General features: G+C 45.4%; 1 protein-coding gene across 11 annotated transcripts in view; it reads left to right on the top strand.

The window, feature by feature from the left end:
• Positions 1-9,792: 9,792 nt before the first annotated feature.
• STK33 (serine/threonine kinase 33) overlaps positions 9,793-24,825 on the top strand; it is a 90,866-nt gene continuing 75,833 nt past the window's right edge. For 6 of the 11 annotated variants that reach the window (XM_090032647.1, XM_090032643.1, XM_090032645.1 and 3 more), the window contains exon 1: positions 9,793-9,953. The gene's annotated coding sequence lies outside the window, so the exon portion shown is untranslated. The remainder of the gene's footprint in view (positions 9,954-24,825) is intronic. The other 5 variants (XM_090032650.1, XM_090032649.1, XM_090032652.1 and 2 more) reach the window with 3 other exon arrangements.

Genomic DNA, 24,825 nt, shown 5'->3' with positions numbered 1-24,825 from the left:
CAAGGGCACTTCAATTAAATGTGTTACAGTCTTAAAGGAATTCCATTTCTCCCAGATTAGTGACACTAACGCATTCTTCTTGTATCCTTTATACTTCTGTGCATCAATGCTTATGCATATTCTTATTTGATCACCCATATATGTGCTTCTAAACATTATTCTCTGAGGATCACCAACATTTTTTTCTCCTGAAGTATGGCTTATTTATTTGTTGTTATAATATTTATCAATTGTCCTAGTATAACAATAAAATAAAACCAGCACAAAACACATAAGCATACTCTACTCTTCCCCCTCTCAGGCTTGGCACCCCCCAGGACCTTTGGCCCCACAGGCCCTGGCCTCACCTCCAAGGCTAGTCAGAACCCCGGGCCCTCGGCTCTGGATGTCCCTCACAGTGGACCCCTGGCCCTTTTGACCTTTTTGATCCTGGCCCCAGCATTGACCAATTGAGGGTGCCTCAAGTCAGGTTTCTTGAGCATCTAGTCCACTCTCTCTCATGGATCTACCTTCTCGGCCCTACTATGGAGTTACCCACCTGGTTGTGGGAGCTGGGGTTATTAAGGTGCCTCAACCTGCCTTTCACCAGGGTGGTAACTGGTCTGGCATTTCCTGGGGGCTCCCACACCACTAGGAGCCCCGCCAGGCAGCCCATCCCTGGCAGGGTGGAGTTTTAGGTGATGCCCAGGACCAAGAGCTTCCTTGCCAACCCCATAAGCTCTTGCACTTACCTCCTAGTTGTTTCTGATTCAGCTTAGCTAGGTTTAGTTTCTGTCCTGCTGGCAGTAGCAGACTGCAGCCTTTATCTACTAGGTTCTCAAAATGGCTGCCGCCATCCAGCACCTGCCCTGGACCTGGGAAAGTGCAGTAAAGACTCTCTCAGCCAAGTGAAAAATATCACCAGTCCCCAACCCTCACTCTCCTCCCACAGTGCTATCGACACATTAGTCCAAGGCTTTGTCACTGCAAGGTTGATTACACTGGCTGGTCTCCCAGAATGTGTGGTCTGGAAATTCTAGCCGTAAAGTGATGCCTTATCGCAGTGGCATGATCACATAGCGTGAGATCTTCAGATATTGGAACAGCTTCTCCCAAAGGGTTGCTTGGATTGTGAAATTCCATCTTCACCTCTAATAATTTTACATGGATTTTAAATGGTTATCTTTCTGTTTCTTTTGTTCAATCCTGTCTCTCTACATTCCATTCAGCACTCTGTACTCTGCATCCTGGCATTGTCTGGCACAGCCATATACTCAGGCAGATTTTGCAGTTTAAATGATACCAGTAGATGGAAAGATCCTAATCATTAAAGCAACTGTAAATTTGATACTTAGGGTTGCCAGCCCTTCAGGATTGCCCTGGGGTCTCCAGGAACTAGATATAAATTGAGACTGCTGAGAGTCACCCAGGAGATAAATGATGAGGCATTCATTAAAATAAACATTAAATATTGAATCTGATTTATACAGTAACCCAGTGGGTTTAAAAATATTATGTGCATTTGCCTTCCTGATGTAAAGTCTACGCTAGGGGTAGGCAACCCCTGGCATAGGTGCCAGAGTGTGGCACTCAAAAACATTCTGCTTGGCACATGCACCTCGAGGCAGACTGCAGGGAAGAGGCTGGGGCTGCACTGCCACAGTAAGTATTGGGCCCTTTGTGGCTCCCTGGGCACGCCAACATCTTACAAGTCAAGGTTGCGGGGGGTTTTGGCACTCTGCCCAAAAATGTTGCTGACCCCTGGCCTATGCACTGTAATCTGTAACTGATATATGCAAGCATGCAGACATGTTTGCGTTGTGTGTTGTGGGCACGTTGGTGTTCTGGAAACCTCCTGAAATAGATTCAGAGTTGGCAATCCTACTGATACTGGATTCAGGATATGATTTTGCTCCTTTGATTTTCTGTCAGAAGCTTGCCTTTCTATGCTATAGATAACTTCATCTTTTTCAAGTTAAGTTGATTATGAACTGGAAAATGTAGGTGGATAATTTAGCAATATCTTAATATTCAGACTAAGCATCTGATCAAGTTTAAAAAGCTTTTGACATAATATCTCTATTCAAGGATTTGGATCTGGTATTGGAACAGTAGTGGTTAGATTGTGGCATGCTGACAGACAAGTGTGGACATTTACAGTTGTTACCTTTATAGTTGTCAGTTAGGTCAGTCTTTTCCTTGTACTTTACTTTGAGAGCTAAAAAGATGAAATACAAGACAACATGGTTTTTGCATAATATTTCTTTCCTGGGCTACTTATTTCTGTCACATCATTAACTTGGTAGTAAGTCATTTATTGTAGGCCAGTTGCTAACAATTGTCTTACTGTCTATGAGGGCTCCACTCCAGCTCCTCTCCTCTTGAATTGTTCCGTGTGTTTCTAGGCTGTAGTCAGCAGCTGAGGCCTCAATTTGGAAACAAAAGCACCCTCTCCTTTTATCATTGCGCCTTCTGAACCTTTTGGCAACTCTTCCAGTTGCTTTCTTGGGAATGACTTCACTATAATTTACCTCTATTATATGTGGATAGCCAGCCCCCATCCAGACTCCTATAGGCTGGTCATTTGCTAAATGACCTTTACCATGACTTATTCTATGCTCAAGGTGCATACGCCATTCTTATTCACATATGGCCCATAAACATGGTGCCAATTTCAAGGAAGGATGGTGCTAGGGGAACCACTATACCAATGACCCACGTCAGCCTGAGTCATCCTCTTGTGGTTGGGCATACTGGCTTTATCCACTGCTTTGCTTTTGTTCAGTAATAATGCAACTGTGGATTGGGGCACATATCTGCAATTTAGATATTTTATTAGAGTCTCTTGGATGTCCCACTAATAGCTGTGGGTAAGCACACAATTTTTCATCTGGACTTGGCAAGAAGTTCATGACCCTTCTTGCTGGCAATGGCTCCAGCCAAATCTCTCAACACTTCTGTCACTTCAAGATTGGATTACTATAATGGGATCATCCTTAGGCTATCTGTGAGAAATGCAGCAAGTTCAAAATATAGCCGCGCATCAGATTTTTCAGCAATCTTATGCTTCCCAAGTGTGTGGGACAGTCAGAATCAGGCCAGCTCACATCTGCCCCAGTTTAGATAATTTTAAGGTTACTCAGATTACACCTGGGTACAATTAGGACCCTGTTCATTAGCTAGGGATTGCCTGGACATATAACACTTTCATCATAATTCTTTTCATGGCAAGCACGATCTTAATACATCTTGTGCCCTGGGCACAGAAACCTGGAGCTGGCCATCCTAACTATGTGATAGTAGAGGATTTCCTCATGCCAGCATGTGTTGCTAGTACAATTTAAAGGCTCCTTTGTACCATTTTAATTTGGCAAATAGACTGGAGAGCCCCAATGGTAGCAGTATCGACTGAGAATCCTTCAATTAAGTCCAAGACAGGAAGAGCTTGGGGCTGCAGCTGATATGGAATTGCAATATAATAAACAGGAGCCCAGAGATAAAGGGATGCCAAAGAGTTAATACAAACAAATAAAAAACCCTGTTTGGACAAAGAGGGAAGTTGCACTTGTCAGTGAGCTGTACTTGGATAGAACAACTGAGAGGGTCCCAGAGAGAGATCACAGGCAAAATGGGCAGGAAGGGACCTCACAAGGTCATCTAATCCAGCCCCCTGCTCAGAAGCCAAGTGTGTGTCTAACCTGCTCTTGAAAATTTCCAAGGACGGAGAATTCAAATCTTCTCTAGGTAACTCATTCCAGTGTTTGATCAACCTCATAGTCAGAAAATTCCTCCTAATCTCGAACCTAAATTTGCCATGCTGGAGAGCTTGAGGCTTGAACTGACTTTAAAAAGAAAATTGAACAGTGGCCAGTTTATTGTTATAAGAGTAATGGAGAATAAGTTACACAAGAAAATGGATTTATCTATTATCTTCTTTATATTAAATAATCATGAAAACCTCAGGTATTCAATGGTGTGTATCTGAAGACTAACTTAAAATACTGACCATATATAGATTATTTTAGTATCATGGGGTTAATAAATAATGCAATATTAATACTTTAAATGGGGAACAAGATTACTATCTGCTCTATCATTCTGATTTAAATTGAGTCAGTGGGCATCTTTCCCATTCGATTTGATTGGAATAACCAGGTACTTATAAGGGTCTCCAAAAAAACAAAAAGCAGAGGATGTGTCTACACTATAGGCTTTAGTGTGAAGTCCAAATGTCTGAGTTGACTTTACATGGTTTAGTTTGGGTCCTAGGAACTGTCTAGCCCTGGAGACCCAGAATTTAATTTAGGCTAATTTATGCTGCTTCTCAGTAAGGTAATTTAATCCAGTTTATGCTTGTGTGATTGTGAGGAGGCTGCTTCTGGTACCCTGGCTAGCTCTTCTACAGTCAGCTTGGATGCTAAAAATATTGGGTAGTTTCCCCATTGACTTCAAGAAATATTAGCTACCTTAGGTGTTCCTTGTACATTACATATTTAACTAAGATCTTAAGTAGGTATAATAGTTCACTTTTTCTGTTCTAATTTCCCCTCATTAATTTAAGATTATATTTGCCTTTGTCTCTTTTGTATCGTTATCATGGTTCAGGCAAAATACTTACACTTGTCTAAAGAAAGTGTTTGCAATATGTGAAGAAGCCTTTGTTGGAACTATTGTATTATAAACTATATAGAAATGTTGCTGGTGTATTTTTTTGGTAACATTTGTTTATAATACTATCTATCTTTATGTTTTGGAGTAAGAGGTGGGCAGAGAAAGATTATATTCCTTTTGGATAGGAGTCAGTGGACGCATCTACGTTTGCCTCTTTTAAGTGGGTTTAGCCTAAAATTGCCATTTTTAAGGCATGTTAAGGGTGCTTGTCTATGTGTGCGTGCCCTTAATGCACCTTAATTTAAGGGTATGTGAGCCTAAATCTGATATCTGCGTATAGCAGGTATCAAATTTAGGCGCGAATAGCTAAGTTGTATTAGTGCATATGTAGATGTGCTAATGTGACTTAGCTATTTGCATCTAAATTTAATGTACCTTAGCACCTTTAATGTCTCCATGTGTAGATGCACACCTAAATTGACTTAATATGCCTTAAGCAAAGGCGCATTAAGTTTAGGCGTGCATAAATACACTTGTAGACACACCCAGTAAAAATAGTTAAACAGGACCAGGGAAGCAGCCTTAAATGTTGACTATTTTCAACCAGTAGAAACAGAAAATCCACTATCAAATCTTGCCCTATAAACAATAATATCTTTGATTGTCTGTTTCATAATGTCTTTGGGGCAAAAAATGAATTAGATTAGGACTGAGAAAATAACTGAAAAACAAAAATATTTTTGTTTTTGAAGCAAACCTCAAAAAATTGGCTTCTTTTTAATTCTTAAAGGAAAATAAAATATATTTTTAACCAGTTGCATTAAAGATATTTGTATCCATGTAAGTAAAATAGATTAATATTTTTAGCATGGGGAGTATTATTGAGAAAACCAGAAATGAAAGTCTGTAGTTATCATTTGCATGTGGTTATTAATGCTCTAAACCCCAAAGGTACTTTTTCTTCTACTGAGAGCTAGTGTAGGAGCAAGCGTTGCTATGAGATTGTGTACCTAGTAGATTTATCATCTCTCAAATGGAGAACATCTTTGGGAAAACAAATGTAATTAGTTCAAATTACTTATTTTTACAAATTGCAAATTTCTTCCTAATAATCAGATTAACAGACCTGCTGTATTTCTGTAGACTCCAGTCTCAGCCTATAGGTTGCCAGATGAATATTAAATTGCATCTTGTGTCCTATAAAGTGAAAGTTCTTACCAAAGGCTAAAAGAGTTTAATAGTACAAGAGTTTAGAAATATATGTGCACACACAGTACTAGTAGGATGCAAAATAATAAAAATCTGAAGAGCTGAATAAAGAATAAAGTAATTCACCATTTTCTGCTTTTATTGCATAACTAGCCAATTGTCCGTCATTCAACGAAGTGTTTAAGGGAGAGATTACATGCCCCCTGCCCTCAGTGCACCCTTTGGGCCAGCCATGTAAACAGTTCCTCTGCCACCACATGTCCTCCTTTGGCCTCTGGCATGGTGGCTCCATCCCCACACCACACCTTTGGCGGAGCTGTGGGGGCTTTCCCCTGCCCACCTCTACCCGCCTCTACCTCTTCCCACAGAGCAGTGGAGCTTCCCTCCATCTGAGAAGCCAGTGGTGGCAGCAACTACTCCCTCCTCCTCACTCGCCTCCTCCTATGGAGCAGCAGGGCATCCCTCTGCCTGAGGAATGGCTGTGGCAGTGGCTTCCTCCCCCCTGCCCACCCACCACCACCTCCTCCTCCCACAGAGCAGTGGGGCTTCCCACTGCCTGAGGCGGTGGTGGCAGCTCCTCCCTCCCCCTTGCCCGCTTCCACCTCCTCCCACAGAGCAGCGTGGCTGTTGCCTCCCTGCCTGTGGCGGCGGCAGCTCCCTGCCTGCTTGAGGAGGCAGAGCTTCCACAGCCAATTGCCAGCAGACCTCTCGGCGGCGCATCTGCAGTTGCCCAAAAGCATTATGGACAGACGGACACAGACAGCCAGACAGAGCCTTTATTATATTAGAATACCAGGGATTATATTAGAATACCAGGCAGCTCCTCTATGTATTCATGATATATGATGTTTGATATTATATTCTTAACAAATATTATGATAACTTGAAAATACTTCCTGCTTATAAGATAAACCTATCCAGATCTGACTACGCTCTGAATCCAAGGACTGAAGACTCTATGAGGGGCAGACCTGTGAGCTACGGAGTTGTAGTTGGGTTATATACTGCAACTATGTCCAATTCAGTTGATCCAGTTTTAAGATATAACTCATGGTTAATAAAGAGCATTCCCAAGTGGCTGTTGATATTGGTATTTATGTTGTACTGAAATAGTAGATAAACAGGTAGAGAAATGTACATATTTGCTTCACAGTTATCAAAGATTAAAAATAGTTGTGATGTGAATATGTAAATCTTTGCGTTCTAATTGGGTAATAGCTACTGTCAGGCACGTAGGGAGTTGCATGTTGTAGGGTTAAACATAACTGTATAATGATTATGCAACTCAGACACTGAGAAGTGATCAATGCAAGGTTGGGCTGGAGATGGGGAATATAGTTATGCTTCAGTAACTACCCCAGCATTCCTGCACTCTGACTTGCTGAGACAATAAGATATTTCTGTATGAGACTTTTTAGCAGAATGCTCTGAGTGTCAATTCAGTGTGATGCAGGAATATCTAGCACCCACAGTTGAAAGTGTATTGAGATTTTTTTAAGTTTAAAAAACCCCCCCCAGGTCTTGCTCCTTTTGTTCATATTAAAGGTTAATCTCCAACTAGGCTGATGCAGTAGACCTTGGGATGGCTGAATTTTCTACTTACAGTTTTATTTAAACATTTAGCCACTTTTGCAAAGTGGGTCTCTCATGGGCCTGGATACCTTTTTAAAAAACCAAGCCAAACCTATTTTTTAAAAACTCCCTTTTAGAAAAATTATGACGATCCCTTCATATTCCTCTCTGGCTAAATATCAATATCCTCAAAAATTCCAAATTATGCAGGTGTGTTTTTCCTTGACCTCTACAACATAGCCCATTTTTAAAACTAGAGTTGTTTCCCTTATTTAGATGAGCCTATTTGAAGAGCTTTTCAGTTTTATTTTCAAATCTTGCTTAGGCGATAAGCAAAAAAAAGCTCTGCTCTCCTTACAAAAGCACTGAATTTCAGCTTTCCATTCTGAAGAGGACAAGGACTTGACCATAAGGTATCTTATACATTGAAACTGAGTTGTGTAGTCAGAGTTCTGTAGAGAAGTTAGTATAATTTCTATCTTGGTATATGTATACTGCACTCATCACCATGGTTCCTCCATTTCATTTTGTTATATACAATGTGGTTAGCCTCTCAGTTTCAGATCATAAGTATACAGGTCTTTCTGCATTTAATTTTATTTTAAAATCAGATTCTCACCTGTCCATTCTACTTTCCAGCATAGTATGTTTAATAATTGTGACACATACAAGAGCATTATTACTGGTGTTGTGTTATAGTGACAACCAACTTTAGCTGGTTTAGGAATTTAAACACTGTAATCACTGCAGTTACCATAGTAGGTTTTGGCAAACAGTACACAATTCATTTTCTAAGGGCAATTATATCCCTAGAATGGTATGTTTACCTAATGTAAATATGTGTTATTTTATAGAGTAAAGTGGTGACAAACATTTGCATCTTGTGAAAGGTCACCATACCAGCAATCTATTCTTTAGGGATGACTTCTGCAGACAATTACTCAGATTAATAGTCCATGTCATGTATATATGGAAGGAGACAGCATTGATGTATAAAGGGCCTGCCTGGCAAATTGAGGAAACAAAAGCAACCCACTGGCTTTTGTTCTGTAAGCAAATACCTTTGCCCAGAGCAAACCTGTTGCATTTTTGTTTCTCATGCCCTCTGTGCCTCACAGGTGCTTGCTGAGAGCTCTGAGCACCTGCAGCAGTGCCCAGGCCAAGCCCACACCGCCTGATTTACAAAGCCCTTAACAATTGAACCTCCTTGGACACTCTGTCCCTGACCTGAGGGTGGCTGTTCTCAGACAGCAAACTTTTAAAGCAAGGAATTGCAGAACAAGAAATCATCCACAGACCAGACTGTGTTAAGTATGGTTTAGATAGGAATTATTGCATTACTTGGGTTAGCTTTGGTGACTCTGTTCCTATGGGGTCACTACTCATTTACTTGTTTCTCCTAGTGCCATCTCCCCCTCCCCCTTTCACCCTCCCTTGTCTTGTGTTCTAATTTTTCTCCTTATACTCTGCTTTCTGCCCATCCTTTCACAGCATCGAATGAAGTGAGCTTCAGCACACTTTTGCTCCCTCTAGATATTACAAACAAAAGATAGCTAGATAGATCTAGCGCAAGTTTTTGTGAGCTGAAGTTTACTTCCATCTACAGATCTATCTCTATAGATATTATAAGCAATCTTTCACTAGATATAGCAGAAGATTTGTAAGATGAAGCTTACTTCTATCTATCTCTAGATCTTATAATCAACTATCGATAGGCAGATACAGCACAAGCTTGTGTGAGCTGAAGCGTAACTACGGATGTAGGATGAGCTTTTGTGGGCTGAAGCTTATTTCTATCAATTTCTAGATATAATCAATCTACTGATACACAGATGTAGCACAAGCTTTTGTGAGCTGAAGCTCACTTCAATGTATTTATCTCTGTAGATATAATCCAACTAGTGACGGGTGGATATAGCATGAGCTTTTTTGAGCTGAAGCATACTTCACCCTAACTACAGATAGATACAGCTATAGCATGAGCTTTTGCGAGCCTCCGCTGACTTCTGTGGCTCTCTAGACAGTATAACCAATCTACTGATACGTGCATGTAGCACAAGCTTTTGTGCTGAAGTTCACTTCTGGCTCTAGAAATTACAATTAATGTACTGATGCACAGGTCAACCTATTTCTCTCTCCTTGTCCATAGGACCATCCATGTAGCAACAGGCGGACAGACACAGCACACGTTTTGGCGATCCAAGCCTCCCTTCCATCTATCTCTGTCCAACCCAGTCGGGCTGCAGCTGCGGGGACAGCTCTGTACTCTGGCCAGTCTGTGCGGTGCACCTCTCCGGGGGGGGACGTGTCCCGCCGGGCGGCGAGAGGAGCTGTGGCCCGGCCTTTCCCCCACGCCCAGGCGGCTCCTGAGCGCCAGGCTGAGCCACGGGGTCCCCCGGTCCGGGAGCAGGGGCCGGGGGCAGCTCCTCCCCCGCCTGCTGCCGCTCTCCGGCCCCGGGGGGGAGGGGCAGGGGGCGGGGAACGGCTTCGAGCTCGGCTGCGCGTATCTCCGCGCGGCCCCCGTCCCCCCTGCGGCCCCGGGCCCAAAGTTTGGGCAAGTGAAGAGCGGCGGCGAGGAGCGGGTGAGTGCGCGGCGCGGGGTGCTAAGGAGAAGGGGGCTCCAACAAGCCCGCCCATCTGTCCGGCCGGGAGCCGCGAGTTGTGCGGTTGTCATGGCGACGCGGCGGATGCCGGCGCGGGGCCCGGGGTGATGGGGGGGCGCGTCCCTTGCCTTGCCCCCCGGGGCGGCGGACACCGCTCGGCTCCTTCCCACCCCCGCGCGTGCCCCGAGCAGAAGGGGAGGGGCGAGCCCCTGAGGTGCTAAAGGGAAGAGGGGCGCACCCCCGAGGCACGAAGACCGGGAGAGGGGATGGCTCTTGGAGCATTGCGGAGCGGCAGGGGAGAGCCCACCTGGTGTCCCCCTCTCGTGGGGCACCGGGGAGGGCTGCTGGGCAGCTCTGGGTTTCTCTGGCCCCGGGGCTGGATCCCAGTGGAGTTACATGGGGCTCTTGCCCCTGCTGAGGGGTGGTGGGAGCCGTGCGACTGTGCGGAAGCCGCAGAGCTATGCTTTAGTCCAGCGGTGCCCGTGGGTGCTGTGGGTAAAACTTCAAAGGAATACAAAGTAAAGGGAAGAAGTTACAGCTCTAATGCCATTTAAGTAATGGATGAGATGATCTGTTCTAAGTTCTACACTTGCTGCTTTTTGTTTTAAATCTGAATGTGCCTTTGGGCACATAAACGTTGGGAACCCCTGCTTTAACCCAACGGTCTGGACATGGTGCAGGCAGTTGGGGTTTCTTAGGGCTGGGTGCTCTAGCTTTGGCCTTCAGGCTGCATTTGTCCCATGAAGCCCCGGCATGCAGCTTGTGGGGCTCCTCACCAGCCGGGAAATTTGGCAGCAGGGGAGCGGTGGCAGTGAATTCAGCCACCTTCCCTGGCTGCCAAGCCCGAGAACCTGCGGGATGGGTCCGCGCTGAGCCATGCTGCCTTCATCACCTCCTCCCTACACTGCCGGTTTGGGTGGGGCTGAGCCATGCTGCTTTTCCCTGCAGGGACAGGCCATGCCCACACAGTTGAATCAGGCCCCTCTGGTTCACTGGCCCATAGATGAAATGAGCAGTGCCTGTCTGGCCTGCCAGGCCAGAAGGTTGAGCGCCGCTGTCTTAGGGCGATATCTTGTATTGGACCAGCTGTGTGGCTGGGATAAAGTTAGACAAGCTTTCGAATGGAAGATATTCTTGCTCAGGTCTCCAAATGTAGGAAGCCAGGTACAGCAAGTAAAGCACTGTGCCAGGGGAGGGGGTGAGAGAAATTCTCAGGTGTAGCAGACACAGCATTAGGAAAAATAAAGAAGCTAAGTACTGGGAGATCAGGGCCTATATGGCTTTCTGTATTCAGAGACCTGAGGAAGCATGTCTTGCATTCGAAAGCTTATCTATCTTTATCCCAATTATATAGTTGCTGCATTACAAGATATCACCCTAAGAAATTCTTGCCTCTCACCTGACTTCATGGCTCATTATAACCTGTCCAATCCCTTCTAAACTCTTCACTCCACAGGTGTTAACACCTCTCTCTTCTTTCTTAACTGTCTTGATGTTCGACCAGTTCTGATGCCTGTATCCTGCTCTTGGTCATGGAGCTCCTATTTCACAGCCCTGCAGATCTGTTTTTAACTTGTTCCAATGAAGTAATATGTGTGTTTGCTTCAAATTTAAACTGAGTAATACAGCCCTAGGCCCCTAATGTATTAGTAAAGCTTCCAGTTTATTTTTAATGGGAGCAAAGTGTGTGTTGTTTTATATGCAATTCATAGATTGTAAGACCGGAAGGGACCTCGGAAGATCATCGGGTCCATCCCCTTGCACCAAGCAGGAAAGATAACTGGGGGTCAGATGACCCCAGCAAGGTGACTGTCTAGTCTCCTCTTGAAGATTTCCAGTGTAGGTGATTGCCCCACCTCTGGAGGGAGCTCATTCCACAGTCTGGACACCCTGACTGAATAAGTTTTTCCTAATATTGAGCCTGAATCGATCTTCTAGGAGTTTGTGGCCATTACTCCTGGTTTTCCCCTCAGGTGCCCTGGTGAACAGTTGCGTACCAAGCTGCTACCAGGTCCCCTTTCAGCCTTCTTTTCCTGAGGCTGAAGAGTCCCAGATTCCTAAGCCTTTCTTCATATGGCTTGCCTTTTAAGACTCTGATCATATGGGTGGCTCTTCTTTGGACTCTCTCAAGCTTGCCCACATCCTCGTTAAAGTGTGGTGCCCAGAACTGGATGCAGTACTCCAGCTGTGGTCTCACCAATGCTGACTAGAGCAGAAGAATTACCTCCTTAGTTTTGCTGGAGATGCATTCATTGATGCATGCCAGAGTATTATTTGCCCTACTGGCTACAGCATCGCACTGCCAGCTCATATTCATACTGTGGTCTGCTATTACCCCCAGGTCCCTTTCATTTGTGGTGCTAGTCAGTTTGGTGCCACTAAGCCTGTAGGTGTGTTGGGTGTTGCTCGTCCAGAGGTGGAGCACTTTACATTTCTCAACATTGAACTTCATCAGGTTGCAATCTGCCCAACTTGCTAACCTGTCTACGTCTGCTTGTATCTGCAGTTTAGTTTATCTTCAAGCGTGATCATGCTTTCCTGTAACTCGGTGTCGGCCGTGAACTTGGCTGGCGAGCTCTTCACCCCCCACATCCAAATCGTTAATAAAGATGTTTTGAACCACACCAACTGCACTCCCCCTTTTTAAAATCCTGTGTCTGCCCATATTTGCACTCCTAGCCATGCTAAGATTGCATGGCACCCCGCAGTACCCTTGAAAGGATCTCAAGACACCCTGGTAGAGAACTACTGCCATAACATTGTGCTCCACTTAACTGTGCATCACTTAATTGCTTTGACACAGGCAAGCAAAGTAACCTGTCCCAGAGAACGGGACAATTTTTGTATTATTAAGGGTAGGGATGTGAAAAGTTAAACAATTAATCATTTAACCAATAAGTGCAGTGATAACTCTTTGCTTCATCAGTTTATGATTTTACCATAAACTGGCTTCACTTGCTGTATTAAAAATATTCTTTGCCAGAATACAGTGTTTTATTTCTTTGTTTGTTCACACCTCTCATATTATGGAAAAGGTCATCTCACTTTTACTTCCCTTTTAAGAAAGCATATTGATGATATTTGGTCATTCTCTTTGGTGGTGACTAGGGATCTAACAAATTGCGATGTTGTGATTTTTGTAGAAACTGCCAATTTGGTAGGTAAACCCCATTAAAAAACTTGGTCCCCATGAAAAAGCAGGAAAACAGCCAACAAGTGGGGGTGGGGGTGGGTAGGGGGAGCTGCAAACAGAGATGGGAAGCTGTGGCATCCTGAAGCACAGAGGGGGGAAGAGGAGGGAGATCTTTGTGGCGGAGCACGGTTAGCCCTTCCCACACCTATGATTGGCCAAGCGGCCCCTGAAGTCCTGCCTCTCCCCCACAGTCCGCTGTGAAAATGGCACCGAACACTGCTCCAGGACCATTAAATTGGGAGGCAGCTGCTGTGAATTAGGTAGGCGCCTAGTGACGACTTGTTTAAATGCAGTTGGGTATGCTTGTCCTTCAACATCACTGCTGGCTGCTCTTATCCCCAACTTGACCATTTAGCTGTGTCATTTTATGGTAATGACAGTAGAACTCTTTGGTCATGTCATCTTGTTGTTCCATGGGTATGTGCACGATGCACTAAATATAGATCTTACTTTGAAAGGATGGGGTCTATGCCCTCATGTTAAATTAAGAACATGAGTAAGGCTTTGCATTTGTTTGTTTTTTAATACTACACAAAAAAGGCATGGTCTCTTGTCCAAGGCCAAGGCAAATTAACCAGTGGCTACAGTAAACTGAAGTGGTGCTTGCTTTATATTTTGTGACTATTGTAAGGACTAAGTCTAATATTTTTTGAAACCATTAAACTGTGTTAAAATAACATTTATTATTGCTGATTTAAAATGTCCATTTAGAATCAAACAAAAAACAATCACAATAGGAGTGAAGGCTATGATTGCATGTCTTAGGCCATTGAAACTGCGACAGGATCCTTGATCCTCAAAATTGAAATTGTTTTCCATAAAATCTGTTATTTATGAGAAACATCTAGCTTGCAGAAGTTTTGTACATATTTTAGCAACAAAAATAATTTATTAAATTCAGCGTTTTACAAAACAAGTATAAATCAGTGAAGATATATTCAATAGTTGTTAATGTTTCCAGCTACCGGAGAATGTAGCTAAAATTGTAGGTGCTTTTATAAACAAATAAAGTAGATACAATGATTAGGCATAGTCAAAATTTAAGTAGCAACAGTTTAAAGTTTTTTAATCTGGTTCATCCCAAATCTCTTCATAACCTTTTTTTCCCCCTTGATTCAAAATGGCTGTTTACTTGTATCTTGATCAGGAGGTTGCATGCTATTTAGATATTATTGAAAATAGAAGTTTCAGTCACCTATTACAGTAGATGAGTGCATGCTGCCTCCAGGAATTTATTATGGTGTATAAATCTAATTCCAAATCCCTTCTGGAATATTGAACTAAAATAATTTTATGCCTGCAGGGTTTTAGATTAGAAGGGGTAATAAACTAATATAATTAATCATTTTGCCATGGCTGCAGAATAATGGACTAATTCTCTTTCCTAATTTCCACTTCTCATTTTAAATCTCACAGGGAATGCAGCATTATATGGAAAGGAACAAGAAACTGCCAGCTAAAAAAAAATTGTATTTTTAGTGTATTTTCAGTATTATAGTCCATTATTGTGAGGAAAAGGTGACGGGATTTTGTGCGCTTCCTTAAGGGTGTGATCTTGAATGCTTAAATACATTTAAAAATAAAGATGAATTCATACAGGGGGAAAAAAAAAAAATTTCTGTGCAAGAATCAGTATTCCCTTACATATGGTATTCTTAAGGATATCCAGCAGGTGGTACCTTAGATTTTCTATCAGTTTCTTCTATGGTGTTGTTGCAAGCATGTTGTTATATAGCAAGCTTAAATGCTGCACAATCAAGAATTTTTGTGTTTGAATTAATTTACTAATTTACTGTACATTACTTGGCTATAGAATCTGGTGTCAAATGTCTTTTCTGTATTTTAAGACTAACTTGAGAGATGTGACTTCTCTGTCATGTTCAGGGTAGTTCAAAATTAGGAGAAGTTATGCACACTTAATGAAATGCTTCTTTGAAATAGCACTGAGAGCCTGCTGTGAGAAAATCAATTTGCAATCAACAGACTCAGTGTACTTGATGCTCAGTTTAGCTCACCCAAGTTTTTCGCATTCTTTTTCTATAGTAAAATAAAAGGGTCCTAAGAATTAATTAAAGTGTTAGCATCTGCTCATAGCAGCTTTGCACAAACATTAAGTAGAAGTGGAGTACTTAAAGCCCATGTCAGACTGGGTATGAAGTTTTTACTGCCTTTGTTATTCAAATACTTTTTAAATGGCACAGTTTTTGTTTTCTTTTCTATACATATTTTTTTCTTTACACTAGAGCAAACACTTGTGTAGATAAAAACATATCCTGATAACTTCCAAAAGATTTCTGTTAAGCCCCTTTTCTGAGATGCATTTGTAACATCGGTTATTCACTCAGCAGTGAATCGTCAAATATTCGAATCCTGGGTCATCAAAACTCATCATTTTAACACGGTGTTCAAACATTTTATTGGTTCATAGATGAATGAGCGGCTCTGTGAGATTATATTTAATCTACTGTTAAGATTCCTAATGTTGAATCCTGCTAACATCAGTCCCCCACAAACCTTAATATTTTTGTCTTTCTTAACATACATATTTTTAAATGTCTTCATCGTAGGTGTGCTAAAATGCCAGTCAGAATTAGGATGCTATTATATTGAGGATGTAGAAGTAGACTTGATCCCTGAGCCAAATCTTTAAGGCTTTACTGTACTGTGCTGCTCTGTGCGTTCATGTGTTTGTTTTTATCTAATAAATATTTTAGGAAGTAAATTGCCAGTCACTTAGGATTAGAACCAGGCCTTGTGTAATGCTCCCAATTATCTGGGGGTGGGATTTTCTTGATTCCCCACCAAGTTAGGCTTCCCCTCAACTCACCTACCATGACTTTGATGATAAACAATTGAATAGGAGGGGTTCAGTGTTGTTTAATACAGGGGTCCCACTTGGAAATATTCATGGATCCGAGAGCATTTGATGAAGAGGGCTCAACCTCCTCTACACCCCCAGCCACACCAGCCATTGGTATTGAGGCAGTGGACTGCTGCAGGGTGCTGGCTTGATTTGGGTTTTGACCTGAGAGAATTCTGAAGGCACTTGCTAGCCTTGTCCAGATTGCTCTCTTGCCTCCTTGCAGACAAGGGGTTAATCTTGGGATTTAGCCCTGACCTTAGGACTCTGCTGGTTCTAGGTGGCCTTCCCTCAAAGAAAAAAAAAACTGCAAAAGAAAGAAATGAAGAGGAACCTCAGGATAGAGGAGGGTTGCCTCTGTCCTGGCTAATGCCCTTTGTAGACTGCCGGCAACACTCCCAGCTTCCTTAAGCTGCTGGATCTTTTTTTGTAAACGGACTGTTTGGTATATATTGAGCCCTGAGGCTCTGACCTCTCCCTGCCTCGGTGTCCTATGCTTGCCACTGCCTCTGCCATCACTGATGCAGAGGCATGCTCTCCTTCTCTTCCCCTGTCACTCCAGGTGTCTTTTAAATCTCCTGTGGCAGTGCCAGGGGCTGATGTCATCAGCCCAGCACTGCCTATCTTGATTGACAGCTGGTTCTTAAACTGCAGTGGTGGCGCCATGCATTGTCACTGCCCTGCCATTTCCTGCTCTGGGGCTGAGTTTTGTGTTTTATTGAGGGCTAGTTCAGCCCATTCGGGGTCTCTGAGGCCCCTTTTGTTATACCTTGTATTAGGTTTCTGGTTCAATAATTTATGTTTGCCTAGACATCCAGAAGATATTGAATATCTTTACTGGATCATTTTCTAAAATTACTAGAAAAACTAACAAGTCTTAAATTTACCAGGAGTTTGATTTTGTGTGAAGACCTAGAATGGGAGAGGTCTATGGAAGATTATTATACTTCGTAGTTTGGAATTGGATTGTTTCAGACTTCTTGTGTTTTACAAAAATTCTCCCACTTTGAAGGACACTGAGATAGTTTAGGCTTAATTTCAACTGGTGCAGTGCCATTGGAGAAAGGGAGTTATTTCTTCCCGTTAACACTGTTTAATAACTTTGGCTTTCATTGAAACTTGAGAAAACCTTGCAGTTGGAAAGTTTAGAGTGGTGTTAATGTTTTTGCCTCTGTAATATGTTGGAATTCTAACTTGGGTAAACTGACTTTTGAGGTAAGAGTGCAACTTATTCCTTGAAGAATTTTGAAATGATCAAGATATGAAGTGAACTCCATTCTGACTTTTAAAAAATATCCATTTAACCTCCTCTAATTATACTAGTTAAATGGTTAACTGATAACGTATACCTAGTCCTGGCTGGTGCGTGTGTGTGTTGAGCAGGGAGGTCCCAGGGAGCAATGAAGGAAGCTGGAGCCTACACACAGAACCTCTTGGACACTGCTGGGAGCTGCCCCCCAGAGCCTTTGATAGCGGTGGAGGAGGCAGTGGCAAGCCCCACCAGACAGCACAGCCCCCATGAAACTGGGGGTGGCAGCAGCACGCAAGGGACCCAGAGCTTACAAAAACTTTTTTTATTTAAATAATTCAGTCCATTACAAAATGAAAGTGTACTAATTCATTCCTTCAGCCAAAATTCAACTGAGGAGGAAGGAAAGAATTCAGATTTGGAGTAATTGTAATTGCATCTTGTGAGGGAGTGGGGCCTAAGAGCAGCTGTGAACTCCCTAGCACCCCCCTACCGTCACTACAGGCTGTACTCAGCACCCTCGGTTTCTCGCCCGCCACGACTTTGCTCTTAAATGGTTAAATGGGAGGCTGCCTTTATTCCCCTAGTGAACGGTATGCGTGTTCATGCCCCTACTCCAAATGGGGTGCCTCAGTGCGCCCCTCCCTTAAGGGGTATGCGTGCCTTCAAACCTCCCCTTTAGCACGCCCCAAGCCTCGCAGCTGTTCCGTGGGATGTTGTGCAGTCCCTCGCCCCTCTGGTGCTCTCCCTCTCTCAGGCACCCTGGGTTCCTCGCCCGTCTGGCGCCCCTGGGCCGGGCTCCTCTCCACCAGCCCGCTCCCGGCGCCCCCAGGTCTGTCTCGCCGATGTCTGGCTACTGCAGGTGCCCTTGGGTCCGGCCCGATACTGCCGCCCTGTTCTGGGCCTTGCCCCCTCTGGGACTGATACCGCGCTCCTCGCGCTCTCTCTCCACCCCGCTCCGGGGCCTTGCCCCCTCTGGGGCTAATACCGTGCTCCCTCTCTGCCCCGCTCTGGGGCCTTGCCCCCTCTGGGGCCACTACCGTGCTCCGCACGCTAGGGGCACAGGCGACCGCCGCCATGCCTGTCCCCTTGACCTTTCTCTGGGTCCGGTTGCCCCACTGGGCAAAACACTGCCCTTGTTGGCTGGGGTCTGCAACCCCGCACACCGTGCCTCCCCAGCGCAATACGGTGCCTCTCCGGCACAGACAATAGTGCCCTGCTGGCACTGTGCCCCTACTGGGCACCTGGAACCCCCAAGCTGTTGGGAAGCCCCTCTGAGGCCTCCTCACTCCCCTACAGCCTCACCCAGTCCTCCGGTGCAAACTATAACATAAGCTCAAGCCACTCAGCTGTAACATAAACCACACAGAGTCTCCGTGCTCCAAACATAAACTCCAAGCCCCTCACCAGGCTCTCAAGCTTACCTCCCTTTAGGGTGTTCTTGTTCCCGGCATCATCACAGCCAGTCAGTGTGGTAAGGCTGCAACTCCTAACTCAGGCTGCTCAGCTCAGCCACAGAGCTCCTGCTCCTGCTCCTGCTCCTGCTCCTGCTCCTGCTCCTGCTCCTGCTCCTGCTCCTGCTCCTGCTCCTGCTCCTGCTCCTGCTCCTGCTCCTGCTCCTGCTCCTGCTCCTGCTCCTGCTCCTGCTCCTGCTCCTGCTCCTGCTCCTGCTCCTGCTCCTGCTCCTGCTCCTGCTCCTGCTCCTGCTCCTGCAGCAGTCAGAAGGGAACTGCTGATCAGGCTCCGGCCTAAGCTGTTTATAAAGGCCTGGCCCTGCCCCCTTCTGGCCACCTGACCCGCCTGGTCGCCCTGGCAACCAGCACCTGAGCTGCCCTGGTGATTGGCAGCTCTGCCAATCTCACTCAGTCACGGGGCACCTACGTGACTCCGTGACACATCTGAATGATGTACATCTCTTCAACAAATTTCTATATGATTAAGAGAGTTATATTTGCTTTAAATAAAATGGTTTACATCACAAGAACAAGAGAGATGAAGGAAGGAAGAAGCAAGGGGAGGACTAGTACTCATAGTTAGTCTACTGCCTCCCTCCCAGTATGCCAGCGGCTGCAGTGAGGGACTAGACTAACTATGAGTATTAGGCTTCCCCTTGCTTCTTCCTTCCTTTCTCCCTCCTTCCCTCCCACCTGCCCTGCTACCTTCGTGTTCCTCAGGCACTGCACTGCTTACCTTCCCTGCCAGGCTGCGTCCTCTGCTAAACGTTAAGCGGTAATGCATTACCAATATAAATATACTTATCATTTACATATTTTAAAATGTAACCTTTTACATCTCTTAATTCTAACCCCATCATTTTATGATTCTGTAATACAACTCTTGTTTTTGTGATGTAAACCATTTTATTTAAAGAAAATATAACTCTCTTAATCATATAGAAATTTGTTGAAGAGGTGTACATCATTCAGATGCAATTACAATTACTCCAAATCTGAATTCTTTCCTTCCTCCTCAGTTGAATATTGGCTGAAGAAGAAATGAATTAGTACACTTTCATTCTGTAATGGACTGAATTATTTAAATAAAGTTTTTGTAAGCTCTGGATCTGCTTTACCAGAATATCACATCACATGAAATTTATCATGCTATGCAGATGACACAGTACTGAAATGACCATATGGTTTTGAGGCTTTTCAAGACGACAGAGATGCTGCAGTGTAGTGCAGTGCAGGGGGTGGTAGCCAATACCCATTCCTGCCTTCTAGTGGTGCGTGTCGCAGTTTTCCCAATATTCCCAGAGCCAGGGAGGAAAGCTCCAATTGGCTGAACACCAAGGAAGAGCAAGAAGAAGATATTAGTTGCCTACAGATGCAGTTTTTTGATCCCCTTCTCATTGACATCAAGTTTGATGAAGACCATTTCCGCAGTTCCCCAGGGACTCTGGCACTGCCTACCTAACTTAAGGACCCGCTTCCTTCCAGTACCCTGGAGCCTGGGAAGACAACTCAAAGAATTAAAAAAATGCTCCAACACAATCCCTGGGCTCCCTGCCCCTTTAACTTCCCTTCTATCCCTCCCAGGTCTCTAGGGGGGCATGGAGTGTCTTATCCCTTAGTTTGTATGGTTCCCTGCCTACTCCAAGGCACCTCCAGGTCTGGCGGTGATATCCGCCCTGACGGCAACCCTTCTGGGGTTTCCCCGTAGTCCTCCTCTCCTGGGTTGGACTTCTTCAGGTGTCCCACTGTCCCCGCACTCCCACCTGCAGTTCACTCCGTCTCCCCGGGTTGTTCCAACGCTGCCTTCGGGTGATGTTCCTGGTGTCCCTTTGTCATCCTGGCTGAGGTGCCGTCGAGGTGATCCTCCTCTTCCTGCCTGCACTCGTCCTGGCTGGTCCTGATCCCTGGGTTCCATGGGCAGGGACGCCTCTGCTATCGGCGTTAGCCGCGCCTCCGCTCCCTGATTCCCCGCCACCTCTGCAGCGTGTGCTGCCATTTTTATCTTTGCCAGCTGGCATTCGGCGCTGACATCACCGGCCGGCCGCTGCTGGATAAATAGGCAGCTGACGAGCCGCGTGGGCTCTGCCTTCCACCCCTCGTGTGCTGCGCTCCGAGCTGCCGGTAAGTATTCGCCTTTATGGTGCGTCCCGGGACAGGGGGTCCCAGTGGTGGCGGCAGCAGCAATGGGTCTCACCTCCCCATTCTGGCCATGCTGCAGCCATATGTCCCTCTGTGGACACACAAATCTGGGGGGGTATGGGTTCCCCGTGGCACCCTGATGCATCACCTATGGCATCGCCTACAGTTGGGCACTCCCTCTGCCCCATAGACAGGGCCTGGGCCCTGGGGGCAGGGGCAACAGGTTGGGATTGAGGGGCACCAGCAGGGCAGGGGTGGGGGCTGTGGATTGAGAGTGAGAGCCATTTGTGGGAAGTGGGAGGAGGCCTTCAGGTCGGGAGTGAGGGGCACCGCCAAGGCCAGGGGCTGTGGGTCAGGAGTGAGAGGCACTGGTGGGGATGGGGGGCTGCGTGTTGGAATGAGGGGCACAAGCAGGGCTTGGGGGGCTGTGCCTTGGGAGTGAGGAGCACCGGCATATCAGGGCTGCTTAATGCCAGAGTGGCAGGGGGGCAGCATTAGCTGGGCCCATGTCGTGGTGAGTGAAGGGGGCAGTGCGAACTCTGACTTTCTATGGTAAAAACCCCAACATCAAATGTTAAAATATATAGCTATTTAGAGTTTATTGTATTATAATGACTGAGGCACTGGTAGGCTTTCAAATTGCTTTAAAATTCATAGTAGAGATGATATCTTTTATTAGACCAACAAGACTTTTGCAAAAAAAAATCTTTAATTGCAAGCTTTTGGGCACAGACGCCCTTCATCAGGCATTGGAGAAAAGATTGTAAAAGTTCTCCTGGGTAGAAATGAAAGTTCATATTTCATAGGATTTCACAGAGGAGTCAACAGATGAAAAACTTCTTTGGGCAGTCAGTTCATAGCTGGTATGGAGCCTCTCACCTTCTGTGAGGATATGTGATGATGCAGATTACCTTTAAACAAAGGCAGGAGCAGGGTCTCAGGTTTTAGGTGATCATAATTGCTTCCTGCTTGGGAGAATATGAAGATTGCTTTTTTAAAAATGTATCAATAAATATATCAACACTGATACATTGAACATTGGGTTCAACTGATACCTATATATAGTGGCATTTAATTTTAATCATGGCAAAACATGGATTTTTGGTTTTCTAATTAGAGAATTTAGGATTTTTTTAAAATTGAGAAGTGTAATTTTTAAACAGAGAAAACCAGGATCTCCACTCATCAGTTTATTTCAGTTCCTGGCGGTGTACCCAGGTTACATCCCACAGTGATTTGGGAGTGAAGTGCTAGTCAGTTTTTTGGGGGAGCTACCTGGACACTTGCTTCTCCCTTTCCAGGAGCTGGGTATTCCAAGGTTCTGGCTTTTCTGTCCCTTTTGTGTTGTTTACATTTTCTTTTGGCATGAATAGTGTTCCAAGTTTTCAGTTTTTATTTTCAAAAAAATTCTGGGAATTTTTCAAGGGAAAATAATACGTTTGTGCAGTAGTGAGGGAGGGAGGGACTGGAGTAAGGCTGGGACTAGTGAAGGGGCAGGGGGAGGGGTGTGGCACAGTCCGTTGGGTGCTTTCAGGGAACAAAGCAGGGGGAGCTGTAAGTGGGTGTGCGGTGCAGAGCGGGGGGGGCACGCCTCTTGCTGCAGTGTGGCTCCCAAGATGGCTGCGGCCTAGAGCTGTGCCGGGCTCTGCCAAGGGGGTTGCGTGCTCCTAGATCTATACACAGGACAAGAGCAGGCTGCCACCTGCCCTGAGCACTGTGAAAAGCCTGATGCTGCCACCAGCCCTAGCCAACAGCAGCAGCCTGCTCTCATTCCGCATGCAGATCTGGGAGCATATGACCCCCGAGAAGAGCCCGGAGCAGCCCCACAGCCCTCCCAGGGGGCGCATAGCAGCAAGAGCCATGCCTCCCGTGCCCCGCACCCAGTGACAGCTCCCCTCACTTTGCTCCTGCTGCAGCCCTAGGGGTGGCTGACGGGCTGCACTGCGCCCCTTCTGCCAGGCTGCCCTGGCGCTTGGGGGAAGGGCAGAGTGGCACATGGCTAGATGCGGAGGGGGTGGGGAGGCCTGACCATAACCCCAGCACTGACACCGGCCCCTCCCAGGGGTCAGAACTGGGAGCCCCATGACCCCGTGCAGAGCAGCTGGGTGTAGCGCCTGCCACAGGGAGCAGGGCCGGGCTTTCCTTCTTGCCCCCCAGCAGGGCTCGCAGCTCCCAGTGCCCAGGGCAGGGCCACAGCTGGAGCCGCTGGATGCACCTGAGACCCGCCCGCCCCGGGAGTGATTCCCATGGTCCCACCCAAGGTCAGAGCCAGGAGCCCCGTACCCCCAGGCAGCGGCTCCAGCCACCCTCCCCCAGCCTCCTTATGTTCACTGTCTCTCCCCTCGCCCCCGCTCCACGTGCAGCTCCTGCCACCACCCACCCCCTCCTGATTGGTTTTTACTGATTTACACTGAAAAATGGATGTAAATCAGTAAAAAACAAATAACTTCAATAAAAAATCTGGTAATTTACCAGTGAAATGCAGTAAAGGATTGGTGAAAGAACCTGGTGGTGCACAGGATTTACAGTGACTTCAACTCTTCAGTTAGTAGGTTGATTCTGAAATAATTAAATAAAATAACAGTTATGGCACTCTCCAGAAATTACTGATTATTATCCAGAATTCTGGAGGACAAGTATCGTTTACAGTTGTCTGGAAGAGTATTTGTGAATTTGTTTATTAAAAAAATGCCCCCAAAAGAATACAATCTAACAAAACAAAAATAAAACTCTTAGGAAATTGTGTGAACACACAAGGCTAAGAAAAAATGTTTAGTTTGCACAATCAAGCACTCTAAAGTTAGGAAATGGCAGAATTAAGATTTCCCATTCAACATTAAATCTGTTCCTTCATGCATAAATATTGTGAGATGTTATAATTTGGGAATAGCCTGTGGTTAAACATGGTGATAATTGCCACAATTTGTTATATAGAATGTTAAATATGGTATTGGTACTATGAAATATGTCAGAAATATCTGAGGGATAAGAGTAAAAGAACATGTAGAAGAAGGAAGGGTTAAGAGGACAAAAAACATTATCTGTCTACCTTAAGTATCAGGAAGTGCAGGATATTATGGTTGGAGGGGATGGGGGATGGGACAGAACTAATGTTCAGTACTAAATTTCCCTGCTGAAATAGTCTTTATGGTTCATTGTTCTGGCTTCATCATTACCTATTTGAATCCTTTGAATGGCTATCCCTTTACTTCTGTATCTAAAATGAGGGTCTGATCTTTTTTGTTTAAGGCACTTAACACCTGCCTCTAACTTACCAGATCTAGAAACATGGTAGTGTAAACCCTGACTTCTGCTAATGGTCAAAGGGTTTCCCACACACCAATCAGCTTTGCTTTTAAATACCTCCTAGGTTTATCTCCACTACTAAAAACTCCTCCAGTACTGATGATCTTTTATTGCCTTTCAAATAAGACTCTGGCAGAGCACCTTTGATGCCTGCCACTTTAAGGGCTGGGAGCAGCTGGCATGGGCAGGCCAGCCCTGATGGGGCAGTCCTATGACTTCAGGAGAGCCATATGATTGGAGGAGAGAGCTGAGTGGCCTCCATTTTAGCTCAGGCTCTCAGGGTTGAGCCAGCAGTCTGCTGCTGGCAGCCAGAAGGACACCATCTGGCTGAATGGCTGCTCAGAACATCCTTATAGGTAAGGATAGGAGCTATGGGGATGGCTGGAGGCTCCTGGTTCTGGGTATGACTGAAAACTACACCCTGGTGGGGAAGGATGGTCTGGTGGGACTGCCTGTGGTGGGGTAGTTTCCCAGAAATGCCAAGCCAGTTGCCTCCCCAGTGAAAGGTGGGTAGGGGTGCCGTATAACCTCAGTTCCCACTACCCAGTGGGTAATTTTAGCGCTGGAACAGGCAGTCAGGCCAGGCATGTTTGCAGACACCTGAGCCCGTGGGGTGTAAGGCCTTGAGCCCCAGTGAAGGGGTGTAGAGT

Source organism: Crocodylus siamensis, chromosome 2 (genome assembly GCF_052110815.1).
Source record: "Crocodylus siamensis isolate JL-2025a chromosome 2, ASM5211081v1, whole genome shotgun sequence".
NCBI classification, from domain to species: domain Eukaryota; kingdom Metazoa; phylum Chordata; order Crocodylia; family Crocodylidae; genus Crocodylus; species Crocodylus siamensis.
The sequence above is the reverse complement of the archived record's forward strand: the minus strand, read 5'-3'. Positions and strand labels throughout refer to the sequence as shown.